Raw genomic sequence first — 16,588 nt, 5'->3', positions numbered from 1 at the left:
AGAGGAATCCAAATATATGAGTGGTTACGCTATGGGATATGAAATGGACGAGCGACCAATAAAACAACATGTATTATGGGGTTGAATGCTTTTTGCTATTCACAAAATAAAACAAAAGCAGTCATGCAAACATCGAATTTAACACAGCACAGCAAAACCAGTTGCACCATTCAATTCTGCTCGTCCAGGCGGGGAGAATTCAATCACATTTATTCGATGCGACGTTTCTTATGGGATTTAATAAGCGACAACATTCTGACCCCAAACCGAGAGGATTCTGGGATGTTTGTGGTTTTTTGGTAATAACTCTGGAAGGAAACGTCGCAGACCCATCAAGGTGGTACTCGTACTGCTCGCCTCATCGAGAGGAATCCAAATATATGAGTGGTTACGCTATGGGATATGAAATGGACGAGCGACCAATAAAACAACATGTATTATGGGGTTGAATGCTTTTTGCTATTCACAAAATAAAACAAAAGCAGTCATGCAAACATCGAATTTAACACAGCACAGCAAAACCAGTTGCACCATTCAATTCTGCTCGTCCAGGCGGGGAGAATTCAATCACATTTATTCGATGCGACGTTTCTTATGGGATTTAATAAGCGACAACATTTTGACCCCAAACCGAGAGGATTCTGGGATGTTTGTGGTTTTTTGGTAATAACTCTGGAAGGAAACGTCGCAGACCCATCAAGGTGGTACTCGTACTGCTCGCCTCATCGAGAGGAATCCAAATATATGAGTGGTTACGCTATGGGATATGAAATGGACGAGCGACCAATAAAACAACATGTATTATGGGGTTGAATGCTTTTTGCTATTCACAAAATAAAACAAAAGCAGTCATGCAAACATCGAATTTAACACAGCACAGCAAAACCAGTTGCACCATTCAATTCTGCTCGTCCAGGCGGGGAGAATTCAATCACATTTATTCGATGCGACGTTTCTTATGGGATTTAATAAGCGACAACATTTTGACCCCAAACCGAGAGGATTCTGGGATGTTTGTGGTTTTTTGGTAATAACTCTGGAAGGAAACGTCGCAGACCCATCAAGGTGGTACTCGTACTGCTCGCCTCATCGAGAGGAATCCAAATATATGAGTGGTTACGCTATGGGATATGAAATGGACGAGCGACCAATAAAACAACATGTATTATGGGGTTGAATGCTTTTTGCTATTCACAAAATAAAACAAAAGCAGTCATGCAAACATCGAATTTAAAACAGCACAGTAAAATCAGTTGCACCATTCAATTCCGCTCGTCCAGGCGGGGAGATTCCAATCACATTTATTCGATGCGACGTTTCTTATGGGATTTAATAAGCGACAACATTTTGACCCCAAACCGAGAGGATTCTGGGATGTTTGTGGTTTTTTGGTAATAACTCTGGAAGGAAACGTCGCAGACCCATCAAGGTGGTACTCGTACTGCTCGCCTCATCGAGAGGAATCCATATATATGAGTGGTTACGCTATGGGATATGAAATGGACGAGCGACCAATAAAACAACATGTATTATGGGGTTGAATGCTTTTTGCTATTCACAAAATAAAACAAAAGCAGTCATGCAAACATCGAATTTAACACAGCACAGCAAAACCAGTTGCACCATTCAATTCTGCTCGTCCAGGCGGGGAGAATTCAATCACATTTATTCGATGCGACGTTTCTTATGGGATTTAATAAGCGACAACATTTTGACCCCAAACCGAGAGGATTCTGGGATGTTTGTGGTTTTTTGGTAATAACTCTGGAAGGAAACGTCGCAGACCCATCAAGGTGGTACTCGTACTGCTCGCCTCATCGAGAGGAATCCAAATATATGAGTGGTTACGCTATGGGATATGAAATGGACGAGCGACCAATAAAACAACATGTATTATGGGGTTGAATGCTTTTTGCTATTCACAAAATAAAACAAAAGCAGTCATGCAAACATCGAATTTAAAACAGCACAGTAAAATCAGTTGCACCATTCAATTCCGCTCGTCCAGGCGGGGAGAATCCAATCACATTTATTCGATGCGACGTTTCTTATGGGATTTAATAAGCGACAACATTTTGACCCCAAACCGAGAGGATTCTGGGATGTTTGTGGTTTTTTGGTAATAACTCTGGAAGGAAACGTCGCAGACCCATCAAGGTGGTACTCGTACTGCTCGCCTCATCGAGAGGAATCCATATATATGAGTGGTTACGCTATGGGATATGAAATCGACGAGCGACCAATAAAACAACATGTATTATGGGGTTGAATGCTTTTTGCTATTCACAAAATAAAACAAAAGCAGTCATGCAAACATCGAATTTAACACAGCACAGCAAAACCAGTTGCACCATTCAATTCTGCTCGTCCAGGCGGGGAGAATTCAATCACATTTATTCGATGCGACGTTTCTTATGGGATTTAATAAGCGACAACATTTTGACCCCAAACCGAGAGGATTCTGGGATGTTTGTGGTTTTTTGGTAATAACTCTGGAAGGAAACGTCGCAGACCCATCAAGGTGGTACTCGTACTGCTCGCCTCATCGAGAGGAATCCAAATATATGAGTGGTTACGCTATGGGATATGAAATGGACGAGCGACCAATAAAACAACATGTATTATGGGGTTGAATGCTTTTTGCTATTCACAAAATAAAACAAAAGCAGTCATGCAAACATCGAATTTAACACAGCACAGTAAAATCAGTTGCACCATTCAATTCCGCTCGTCCAGGCGGAGAGAATCCAATCACATTTATTCGATGCGACGTTTCTTATGGGATTTAATAAGCGACAACATTTTGACCCCAAACCGAGAGGATTCTGGGATGTTTGTGTTTTTTTGGTAATAACTCTGGAAGGAAACGTCGCAGACCCATCAAGCTGGTACTCGTTCTGCTCGCCTCATCGAGAGAAATCCAAATATATGAGTGGTTACGCTATGGGATATGAAATGGACGAGCGACCAATAAAACAACATGTATTATGGGGTTGAATGCTTTTTGCTATTCACAAAATAAAACAAAAGCAGTCATGCAAACATCGAATTTAACACAGCACAGCAAAACCAGTTGCACCATTCAATTCTGCTCGTCCAGGCGGGGAGAATTCAATCACATTTATTCGATGCGACGTTTCTTATGGGATTTAATAAGCGACAACATTTTGACCCCAAACCGAGAGGATTCTACGATGTTTGTGTTTTTTTGGTAATAACTCTGGAAGGAAACGTCGCAGACCCATCATGGTGGTACTCGTACTGCTCGCCTCATCGAGAGGAATCCAAATATATGAGTGGTTACGCTATGGGATATGAAATGGACGAGCGACCAATAAAACAACATGTATTATGGGGTTGAATGCTTTTTGCTATTCACAAAATAAAACAAAAGCAGTCATGCAAACATCGAATTTAAAACAGCACAGTAAAATCAGTTGCACCATTCAATTCCGCTCGTCCAGGCGGGGAGAATCCAATCACATTTATTCGATGCGACGTTTCTTATGGGATTTAATAAGCGACAACATTTTGACCCCAAACCGAGAGGATTCTGGGATGTTTGTGGTTTTTTGGTAATAACTCTGGAAGGAAACGTCGCAGACCCATCAAGGTGGTACTCGTACTGCTCGCCTCATCGAGAGGAATCCATATATATGAGTGGTTACGCTATGGGATATGAAATGGACGAGCGACCAATAAAAAAACATGTATTATGGGGTTGAATGCTTTTTGCTATTCACAAAATAAAACAAAAGCAGTCATGCAAACATCGAATTTAACACAGCACAGCAAAACCAGTTGCACCATTCAATTCTGCTCGTCCAGGCGGGGAGAATTCAATCACATTTATTCGATGCGACGTTTCTTATGGGATTTAATAAGCGACAACATTTTGACCCCAAACCGAGAGGATTCTACGATGTTTGTGGTTTTTTGGTAATAACTCTGGAAGGAAACGTCGCAGACCCATCATGGTGGTACTCGTACTGCTCGCCTCATCGAGAGGAATCCAAATATATGAGTGGTTACGCTATGGGATATGAAATGGACGAGCGACCAATAAAACAACATGTATTATGGGGTTGAATGCTTTTTGCTATTCACAAAATAAAACAAAAGCAGTCATGCAAACATCGAATTTAAGCACAGTAAAATCAGTTGCACCATTCAATTCCGCTCGTCCAGGCGGGGAGAATCCAATCACATTTATTCGATGCGACGTTTCTTATGGGATTTAATAAGCGACAACATTTTGACCCCAAACCGAGAGGATTCTGGGATGTTTGTGGTTTTTTGGTAATAACTCTGGAAGGAAACGTCGCAGACCCATCAAGGTGGTACTCGTACTGCTCGCCTCATCGAGAGGAATCCATATATATGAGTGGTTACGCTATGGGATATGAAATGGACGAGCGACCAATAAAACAACATGTATTATGGGGTTGAATGCTTTTTGCTATTCACAAAATAAAACAAAAGCAGTCATGCAAACATCGAATTTAACACAGCACAGCAAAACCAGTTGCACCATTCAATTCTGCTCGTCCAGGCGGGGAGAATTCAATCACATTTATTCGATGCGACGTTTCTTATGGGATTTAATAAGCGACAACATTTTGACCCCAAACCGAGAGGATTCTGGGATGTTTGTGGTTTTTTGGTAATAACTCTGGAAGGAAACGTCGCAGACCCATCAAGGTGGTACTCGTACTGCTCGCCTCATCGAGAGGAATCCAAATATATGAGTGGTTACGCTATGGGATATGAAATGGACGAGCGACCAATAAAACAACATGTATTATGGGGTTGAATGCTTTTTGCTATTCACAAAATAAAACAAAAGCAGTCATGCAAACATCGAATTTAAAACAGCACAGTAAAATCAGTTGCACCATTCAATTCCGCTCGTCCAGGCGGGGAGATTCCAATCACATTTATTCGATGCGACGTTTCTTATGGGATTTAATAAGCGACAACATTTTGACCCCAAACCGAGAGGATTCTGGGATGTTTGTGGTTTTTTGGTAATAACTCTGGAAGGAAACGTCGCAGACCCATCAAGGTGGTACTCGTACTGCTCGCCTCATCGAGAGGAATCCATATATATGAGTGGTTACGCTATGGGATATGAAATGGACGAGCGACCAATAAAACAACATGTATTATGGGGTTGAATGCTTTTTGCTATTCACAAAATAAAACAAAAGCAGTCATGCAAACATCGAATTTAACACAGCACAGCAAAACCAGTTGCACCATTCAATTCTGCTCGTCCAGGCGGGGAGAATTCAATCACATTTATTCGATGCGACGTTTCTTATGGGATTTAATAAGCGACAACATTTTGACCCCAAACCGAGAGGATTCTGGGATGTTTGTGGTTTTTTGGTAATAACTCTGGAAGGAAACGTCGCAGACCCATCAAGGTGGTACTCGTACTGCTCGCCTCATCGAGAGGAATCCAAATATATGAGTGGTTACGCTATGGGATATGAAATGGACGAGCGACCAATAAAACAACATGTATTATGGGGTTGAATGCTTTTTGCTATTCACAAAATAAAACAAAAGCAGTCATGCAAACATCGAATTTAAAACAGCACAGTAAAATCAGTTGCACCATTCAATTCCGCTCGTCCAGGCGGGGAGAATCCAATCACATTTATTCGATGCGACGTTTCTTATGGGATTTAATAAGCGACAACATTTTGACCCCAAACCGAGAGGATTCTGGGATGTTTGTGGTTTTTTGGTAATAACTCTGGAAGGAAACGTCGCAGACCCATCAAGGTGGTACTCGTACTGCTCGCCTCATCGAGAGGAATCCATATATATGAGTGGTTACGCTATGGGATATGAAATCGACGAGCGACCAATAAAACAACATGTATTATGGGGTTGAATGCTTTTTGCTATTCACAAAATAAAACAAAAGCAGTCATGCAAACATCGAATTTAACACAGCACAGCAAAACCAGTTGCACCATTCAATTCTGCTCGTCCAGGCGGGGAGAATTCAATCACATTTATTCGATGCGACGTTTCTTATGGGATTTAATAAGCGACAACATTTTGACCCCAAACCGAGAGGATTCTGGGATGTTTGTGGTTTTTTGGTAATAACTCTGGAAGGAAACGTCGCAGACCCATCAAGGTGGTACTCGTACTGCTCGCCTCATCGAGAGGAATCCAAATATATGAGTGGTTACGCTATGGGATATGAAATGGACGAGCGACCAATAAAACAACATGTATTATGGGGTTGAATGCTTTTTGCTATTCACAAAATAAAACAAAAGCAGTCATGCAAACATCGAATTTAACACAGCACAGTAAAATCAGTTGCACCATTCAATTCCGCTCGTCCAGGCGGAGAGAATCCAATCACATTTATTCGATGCGACGTTTCTTATGGGATTTAATAAGCGACAACATTTTGACCCCAAACCGAGAGGATTCTGGGATGTTTGTGTTTTTTTGGTAATAACTCTGGAAGGAAACGTCGCAGACCCATCAAGCTGGTACTCGTTCTGCTCGCCTCATCGAGAGAAATCCAAATATATGAGTGGTTACGCTATGGGATATGAAATGGACGAGCGACCAATAAAACAACATGTATTATGGGGTTGAATGCTTTTTGCTATTCACAAAATAAAACAAAAGCAGTCATGCAAACATCGAATTTAACACAGCACAGCAAAACCAGTTGCACCATTCAATTCTGCTCGTCCAGGCGGGGAGAATTCAATCACATTTATTCGATGCGACGTTTCTTATGGGATTTAATAAGCGACAACATTTTGACCCCAAACCGAGAGGATTCTACGATGTTTGTGTTTTTTTGGTAATAACTCTGGAAGGAAACGTCGCAGACCCATCATGGTGGTACTCGTACTGCTCGCCTCATCGAGAGGAATCCAAATATATGAGTGGTTACGCTATGGGATATGAAATGGACGAGCGACCAATAAAACAACATGTATTATGGGGTTGAATGCTTTTTGCTATTCACAAAATAAAACAAAAGCAGTCATGCAAACATCGAATTTAAAACAGCACAGTAAAATCAGTTGCACCATTCAATTCCGCTCGTCCAGGCGGGGAGAATCCAATCACATTTATTCGATGCGACGTTTCTTATGGGATTTAATAAGCGACAACATTTTGACCCCAAACCGAGAGGATTCTGGGATGTTTGTGGTTTTTTGGTAATAACTCTGGAAGGAAACGTCGCAGACCCATCAAGGTGGTACTCGTACTGCTCGCCTCATCGAGAGGAATCCATATATATGAGTGGTTACGCTATGGGATATGAAATGGACGAGCGACCAATAAAAAAACATGTATTATGGGGTTGAATGCTTTTTGCTATTCACAAAATAAAACAAAAGCAGTCATGCAAACATCGAATTTAACACAGCACAGCAAAACCAGTTGCACCATTCAATTCTGCTCGTCCAGGCGGGGAGAATTCAATCACATTTATTCGATGCGACGTTTCTTATGGGATTTAATAAGCGACAACATTTTGACCCCAAACCGAGAGGATTCTACGATGTTTGTGGTTTTTTGGTAATAACTCTGGAAGGAAACGTCGCAGACCCATCATGGTGGTACTCGTACTGCTCGCCTCATCGAGAGGAATCCAAATATATGAGTGGTTACGCTATGGGATATGAAATGGACGAGCGACCAATAAAACAACATGTATTATGGGGTTGAATGCTTTTTGCTATTCACAAAATAAAACAAAAGCAGTCATGCAAACATCGAATTTAAGCACAGTAAAATCAGTTGCACCATTCAATTCCGCTCGTCCAGGCGGGGAGAATCCAATCACATTTATTCGATGCGACGTTTCTTATGGGATTTAATAAGCGACAACATTTTGACCCCAAACCGAGAGGATTCTGGGATGTTTGTGGTTTTTTGGTAATAACTCTGGAAGGAAACGTCGCAGACCCATCAAGGTGGTACTCGTACTGCTCGCCTCATCGAGAGGAATCCATATATATGAGTGGTTACGCTATGGGATATGAAATGGACGAGCGACCAATAAAAAAACATGTATTATGGGGTTGAATGCTTTTTGCTATTCACAAAATAAAACAAAAGCAGTCATGCAAACATCGAATTTAACACAGCACAGCAAAACGAGTTGCACCATTCAATTCTGCTCGTCCAGGCGGGGAGAATTCAATCACATTTATTCGATGCGACGTTTCTTATGGGATTTAATAAGCGACAACATTCTGACCCCAAACCGAGAGGATTCTGGGATGTTTGTGGTTTTTTGGTAATAACTCTGGAAGGAAACGTCGCAGACCCATCAAGGTGGTACTCGTACTGCTCGCCTCATCGAGAGGAATCCAAATATATGAGTGGTTACGCTATGGGATATGAAATGGACGAGCGACCAATAAAACAACATGTATTATGGGGTTGAATGCTTTTTGCTATTCACAAAATAAAACAAAAGCAGTCATGCAAACATCGAATTTAACACAGCACAGCAAAACCAGTTGCACCATTCAATTCCGCTCGTCCAGGCGGGGAGAATCCAATCACATTTATTCGATGCGACGTTTCTTATGGGATTTAATAAGCGACAACATTTTGACCCCAAACCGAGAGGATTCTGGGATGTTTGTGGTTTTTTGGTAATAACTCTGGAAGGAAACGTCGCAGACCCATCAAGGTGGTACTCGTACTGCTCGCCTCATCGAGAGGAATCCAAATATATGAGTGGTTACGCTATGCGATATGAAATGGACGAGCGACCAATAAAACAACATGTATTATGGGGTTGAATGCTTTTTGCTATTCACAAAATAAAACAAAAGCAGTCATGCAAACATCGAATTTAACACAGCACAGCAAAACCAGTTGCACCATTCAATTCTGCTCGTCCAGGCGGGGAGAATCCAATCACATTTATTCGATGAGACGTTTCTTATGGGATTTAATAAGCGACAACATTTTGACCCCAAACCGAGAGGATTCTGGGATGTTTGTGGGTTTTTGGTAATAACTCTGGAAGGAAACGTCGCAGACCCATCAAGGTGGTACTCGTACTGCTCGCCTCATCGAGAGGAATCCAAATATATGAGTGGTTACGCTATAGGATATGAAATGGACGAGCGACCAATAAAACAACATGTATTATGGGGTTGAATGCTTTTTGCTATTCACAAAATAAAACAAAAGCAGTCATGCAAACATCGAATTTAACACAGCACAGCAAAACCAGTTGCACCATTCAATTCTGCTCGTCCAGGCGGGGAGAATTCAATCACATTTATTCGATGCGACGTTTCTTATGGGATTTAATAAGCGACAACATTTTGACCCCAAACCGAGAGGATTCTGGGATGTTTGTGGTTTTTTGGTAATAACTCTGGAAGGAAACGTCGCAGACCCATCAAGGTGGTACTCGCACTGCTCGCCTCATCGAGAGGAATCCAAATATATGAGTGGTTACGCTATGGGATATGAAATGGACGAGCGACCAATAAAACAACATGTATTATGGGGTTGAATGCTTTTTGCTATTCACAAAATAAAACAAAAGCAGTCATGCAAACATCGAATTTAACACAGCACAGCAAAACCAGTTGCACCATTCAATTCTGCTCGTCCAGGCGGGGAGAATTCAATCACATTTATTCGATGCGACGTTTCTTATGGGATTTAATAAGCGACAACATTTTGACCCCAAACCGAGAGGATTCTACGATGTTTGTGGTTTTTGGTAATAACTCTGGAAGGAAACGTCGCAGACCCATCATGGTGGTACTCGTACTGCTCGCCTCATCGAGAGGAATCCAAATATATGAGTGGTTACGCTATGGGATATGAAATGGACGAGCGACCAATAAAACAACATGTATTATGGGGTTGAATGCTTTTTGCTATTCACAAAATAAAACAAAAGCAGTCATGCAAACATCGAATTTAAAACAGCACAGTAAAATCAGTTGCACCATTCAATTCCGCTCGTCCAGGCGGGGAGAATCCAATCACATTTATTCGATGCGACGTTTCTTATGGGATTTAATAAGCGACAACATTTTGACCCCAAACCGAGAGGATTCTGGGATGTTTGTGGTTTTTTGGTAATAACTCTGGAAGGAAACGTCGCAGACCCATCAAGGTGGTACTCGTACTGCTCGCCTCATCGAGAGGAATCCATATATATGAGTGGTTACGCTATGGGATATGAAATGGACGAGCGACCAATAAAAAAACATGTATTATGGGGTTGAATGCTTTTTGCTATTCACAAAATAAAACAAAAGCAGTCATGCAAACATCGAATTTAACACAGCACAGCAAAACCAGTTGCACCATTCAATTCTGCTCGTCCAGGCGGGGAGAATTCAATCACATTTATTCGTTGCGACGTTTCTTATGGGATTTAATAAGCGACAACATTCTGACCCCAAACCGAGAGGATTCTGGGATGTTTGTGGTTTTTTGGTAATAACTCTGGAAGGAAACGTCGCAGACCCATCAAGGTGGTACTCGTACTGCTCGCCTCATCGAGAGGAATCCAAATATATGAGTGGTTACGCTATGGGATATGAAATGGACGAGCGACCAATAAAACAACATGTATTATGGGGTTGAATGCTTTTTGCTATTCACAAAATAAAACAAAAGCAGTCATGCAAACATCGAATTTAACACAGCACAGCAAAACCAGTTGCACCATTCAATTCCGCTCGTCCAGGCGGGGAGAATCCAATCACATTTATTCGATGCGACGTTTCTTATGGGATTTAATAAGCGACAACATTTTGACCCCAAACCGAGAGGATTCTGGGATGTTTGTGGTTTTTTGGTAATAACTCTGGAAGGAAACGTCGCAGACCCATCAAGGTGGTACTCGTACTGCTCGCCTCATCGAGAGGAATCCAAATATATGAGTGGTTACGCTATGCGATATGAAATGGACGAGCGACCAATAAAACAACATGTATTATGGGGTTGAATGCTTTTTGCTATTCACAAAATAAAACAAAAGCAGTCATGCAAACATCAAATTTAACACAGCACAGCAAAACCAGTTGCACCATTCAATTCCGCTCGTCCAAGCGGGGAGAATCCAATCACATTTATTCGATGAGACGTTTCTTATGGGATTTAATAAGCGACAACATTTTGACCCCAAACCGAGAGGATTCTGGGATGTTTGTGGGTTTTTGGTAATAACTCTGGAAGGAAACGTCGCAGACCCATCAAGGTGGTACTCGTACTGCTCGCCTCATCGAGAGGAATCCAAATATATGAGTGGTTACGCTATGGGATATGAAATGGACGAGCGACCAATAAAACAACATGTATTATGGGGTTGAATGCTTTTTGCTATTCACAAAATAAAACAAAAGCAGTCATGCAAACATCGAATTTAACACAGCACAGCAAAACCAGTTGCACCATTCAATTCTGCTCGTCCAGGCGGGGAGAATTCAATCACATTTATTCGATGCGACGTTTCTTATGGGATTTAATAAGCAACAACATTTTGACCCCAAACCGAGAGGATTCTGGGATGTTTGTGGTTTTTTGGTAATAACTCTGGAAGGAAACGTCGCAGACCCATCAAGGTGGTACTCGTACTGCTCGCCTCATCGAGAGGAATCCAAATATATGAGTGGTTACGCTATGGGATATGAAATGGACGAGCGACCAATAAAACAACATGTATTATGGGGTTGAATGCTTTTTGCTATTCACAAAATAAAACAAAAGCAGTCATGCAAACATCGAATTTAACACAGCACAGCAAAACCAGTTGCACCATTCAATTCTGCTCGTCCAGGCGGGGAGAATTCAATCACATTTATTCGATGCGACGTTTCTTATGGGATTTAATAAGCGACAACATTTTGACCCCAAACCGAGAGGATTCTACGATGTTTGTGGTTTTTGGTAATAACTCTGGAAGGAAACGTCGCAGACCCATCATGGTGGTACTCGTACTGCTCGCCTCATCGAGAGGAATCCAAATATATGAGTGGTTACGCTATGGGATATGAAATGGACGAGCGACCAATAAAACAACATGTATTATGGGGTTGAATGCTTTTTGCTATTCACAAAATAAAACAAAAGCAGTCATGCAAACATCGAATTTAAAACAGCACAGTAAAATCAGTTGCACCATTCAATTCCGCTCGTCCAGGCGGGGAGAATCCAATCACATTTATTCGATGCGACGTTTCTTATGGGATTTAATAAGCGACAACATTTTGACCCCAAACCGAGAGGATTCTGGGATGTTTGTGGTTTTTTGGTAATAACTCTGGAAGGAAACGTCGCAGACCCATCAAGGTGGTACTCGTACTGCTCGCCTCATCGAGAGGAATCCATATATATGAGTGGTTACGCTATGGGATATGAAATGGACGAGCGACCAATAAAAAAACATGTATTATGGGGTTGAATGCTTTTTGCTATTCACAAAATTAAACAAAAGCAGTCATGCAAACATCGAATTTAACACAGCACAGCAAAACCAGTTGCACCATTCAATTCTGCTCGTCCAGGCGGGGAGAATTCAATCACATTTATTCGATGCGACGTTTCTTATGGGATTTAATAAGCGACAACATTCTGACCCCAAACCGAGAGGATTCTGGGATGTTTGTGGTTTTTTGGTAATAACTCTGGAAGGAAACGTCGCAGACCCATCAAGGTGGTACTCGTACTGCTCGCCTCATCGAGAGGAATCCAAATATATGAGTGGTTACGCTATGCGATATGAAATGGACGAGCGACCAATAAAACAACATGTATTATGGGGTTGAATGCTTTTTGCTATTCACAAAATAAAACAAAAGCAGTCATGCAAACATCGAATTTAACACAGCACAGCAAAACCAGTTGCACCATTCAATTCCGCTCGTCCAGGCGGGGAGAATCCAATCACATTTATTCGATGAGACGTTTCTTATGGGATTTAATAAGCGACAACATTTTGACCCCAAACCGAGAGGATTCTGGGATGTTTGTGGGTTTTTGGTAATAACTCTGGAAGGAAACGTCGCAGACCCATCAAGGTGGTACTCGTACTGCTCGCCTCATCGAGAGGAATCCAAATATATGAGTGGTTACGCTATGGGATATGAAATGGACGAGCGACCAATAAAACAACATGTATTATGGGGTTGAATGCTTTTTGCTATTCACAAAATAAAACAAAAGCAGTCATGCAAACATCGAATTTAACACAGCACAGCAAAACCAGTTGCACCATTCAATTCTGCTCGTCCAGGCGGGGAGAATTCAATCACATTTATTCGATGCGACGTTTCTTATGGGATTTAATAAGCGACAACATTTTGACCCCAAACCGAGAGGATTCTGGGATGTTTGTGGTTTTTTGGTAATAACTCTGGAAGGAAACGTCGCAGACCCATCAAGGTGGTACTCGTACTGCTCGCCTCATCGAGAGGAATCCAAATATATGAGTGGTTACGCTATGGGATATGAAATGGACGAGCGACCAATAAAACAACATGTATTATGGGGTTGAATGCTTTTTGCTATTCACAAAATAAAACAAAAGCAGTCATGCAAACATCGAATTTAACACAGCACAGCAAAACCAGTTGCACCATTCAATTCTGCTCGTCCAGGCGGGGAGAATTCAATCACATTTATTCGATGCGACGTTTCTTATGGGATTTAATAAGCGACAACATTTTGACCCCAAACCGAGAGGATTCTACGATGTTTGTGGTTTTTGGTAATAACTCTGGAAGGAAACGTCGCAGACCCATCATGGTGGTACTCGTACTGCTCGCCTCATCGAGAGGAATCCAAATATATGAGTGGTTACGCTATGGGATATGAAATGGACGAGCGACCAATAAAACAACATGTATTATGGGGTTGAATGCTTTTTGCTATTCACAAAATAAAACAAAAGCAGTCATGCAAACATCGAATTTAAAACAGCACAGTAAAATCAGTTGCACCATTCAATTCCGCTCGTCCAGGCGGGGAGAATCCAATCACATTTATTCGATGCGACGTTTCTTATGGGATTTAATAAGCGACAACATTTTGACCCCAAACCGAGAGGATTCTGGGATGTTTGTGGTTTTTTGGTAATAACTCTGGAAGGAAACGTCGCAGACCCATCAAGGTGGTACTCGTACTGCTCGCCTCATCGAGAGGAATCCATATATATGAGTGGTTACGCTATGGGATATGAAATGGACGAGCGACCAATAAAAAAACATGTATTATGGGGTTGAATGCTTTTTGCTATTCACAAAATAAAACAAAAGCAGTCATGCAAACATCGAATTTAACACAGCACAGCAAAACCAGTTGCACCATTAAATTCTGCTCGTCCAGGCGGGGAGAATTCAATCACATTTATTCGATGCGACGTTTCTTATGGGATTTAATAAGCGACAACATTCTGACCCCAAACCGAGAGGATTCTGGGATGTTTGTGGTTTTTTGGTAATAACTCTGGAAGGAAACGTCGCAGACCCATCAAGGTGGTACTCGTACTGCTCGCCTCATCGAGAGGAATCCAAATATATGAGTGGTTACGCTATGGGATATGAAATGGACGAGCGACCAATAAAACAACATGTATTATGGGGTTGAATGCTTTTTGCTATTCACAAAATAAAACAAAAGCAGTCATGCAAACATCGAATTTAACACAGCACAGCAAAACCAGTTGCACCATTCAATTCCGCTCGTCCAGGCGGGGAGAATCCAATCACATTTATTCGATGCGACGTTTCTTATGGGATTTAATAAGCGACAACATTTTGACCCCAAACCGAGAGGATTCTGGGATGTTTGTGGTTTTTTGGTAATAACTCTGGAAGGAAACGTCGCAGACCCATCAAGGTGGTACTCGTACTGCTCGCCTCATCGAGAGGAATCCAAATATATGAGTGGTTACGCTATGCGATATGAAATGGACGAGCGACCAATAAAACAACATGTATTATGGGGTTGAATGCTTTTTGCTATTCACAAAATAAAACAAAAGCAGTCATGCAAACATCGAATTTAACACAGCACAGCAAAACCAGTTGCACCATTCAATTCCGCTCGTCCAGGCGGGGAGAATCCAATCACATTTATTCGATGAGACGTTTCTTATGGGATTTAATAAGCGACAACATTTTGACCCCAAACCGAGAGGATTCTGGGATGTTTGTGGGTTTTTGGTAATAACTCTGGAAGGAAACGTCGCAGACCCATCAAGGTGGTACTCGTACTGCTCGCCTCATCGAGAGGAATCCAAATATATGAGTGGTTACGCTATGGGATATGAAATGGACGAGCGACCAATAAAACAACATGTATTATGGGGTTGAATGCTTTTTGCTATTCACAAAATAAAACAAAAGCAGTCATGCAAACATCGAATTTAACACAGCACAGCAAAACCAGTTGCACCATTCAATTCTGCTCGTCCAGGCGGGGAGAATTCAATCACATTTATTCGATGCGACGTTTCTTATGGGATTTAATAAGCGACAACATTTTGACCCCAAACCGAGAGGATTCTGGGTGTTTGTGGTTTTTTGGTAATAACTCTGGAAGGAAACGTCGCAGACCCATCAAGGTGGTACTCGTACTGCTCGCCTCATCGAGAGGAATCCAAATATATGAGTGGTTACGCTATGGGATATGAAATGGACGAGCGACCAATAAAACAACATGTATTATGGGGTTGAATGCTTTTTGCTATTCACAAAATAAAACAAAAGCAGTCATGCAAACATCGAATTTAACACAGCACAGCAAAACCAGTTGCACCATTCAATTCTGCTCGTCCAGGCGGGGAGAATTCAATCACATTTATTCGATGCGACGTTTCTTATGGGATTTAATAAGCGACAACATTTTGACCCCAAACCGAGAGGATTCTACGATGTTTGTGGTTTTTGGTAATAGCTCTGGAAGGAAACGTCGGAGACCCATCATGGTGGTACTCGTACTGCTCGCCTCATCGAGAGGAATCCAAATATATGAGTGGTTACGCTATGGGATATGAAATGGACGAGCGACCAATAAAACAACATGTATTATGGGGTTGAATGCTTTTTGCTATTCACAAAATAAAACAAAAGCAGTCATGCAAACATCGAATTTAAAACAGCACAGTAAAATCAGTTGCACCATTCAATTCCGCTCGTCCAGGCGGGGAGAATCCAATCACATTTATTCGATGCGACGTTTCTTATGGGATTTAATAAGCGACAACATTTTGACCCCAAACCGAGAGGATTCTGGGATGTTTGTGGTTTTTTGGTAATAACTCTGGAAGGAAACGTCGCAGACCCATCAAGGTGGTACTCTTACTGCTCGCCTCATCGAGAGGAATCCATATATATGAGTGGTTACGCTATGGGATATGAAATGGACGAGCGACCAATAAAAAAACATGTATTATGGGGTTGAATGCTTTTTGCTATTCACAAAATAAAACAAAAGCAGTCATGCAAACATCGAATTTAACACAGCACAGCAAAACCAGTTGCACCATTAAATTCTGCTCGTCCAGGCGAGGAGAATTCAATCACATTTATTCGATGCG

The sequence above is a fragment of the Petromyzon marinus genome, unplaced genomic scaffold, assembly GCF_048934315.1.
Source record: "Petromyzon marinus isolate PM22_M1 ecotype Great Lakes invasive population unplaced genomic scaffold, UKy_Petmar_22M1.pri1.0 PM_Scaffold_28, whole genome shotgun sequence".
Classification (NCBI taxonomy): Eukaryota; Metazoa; Chordata; class Hyperoartia; order Petromyzontiformes; family Petromyzontidae; genus Petromyzon; species Petromyzon marinus.
Note: the sequence above shows the minus strand (reverse complement) of the source record.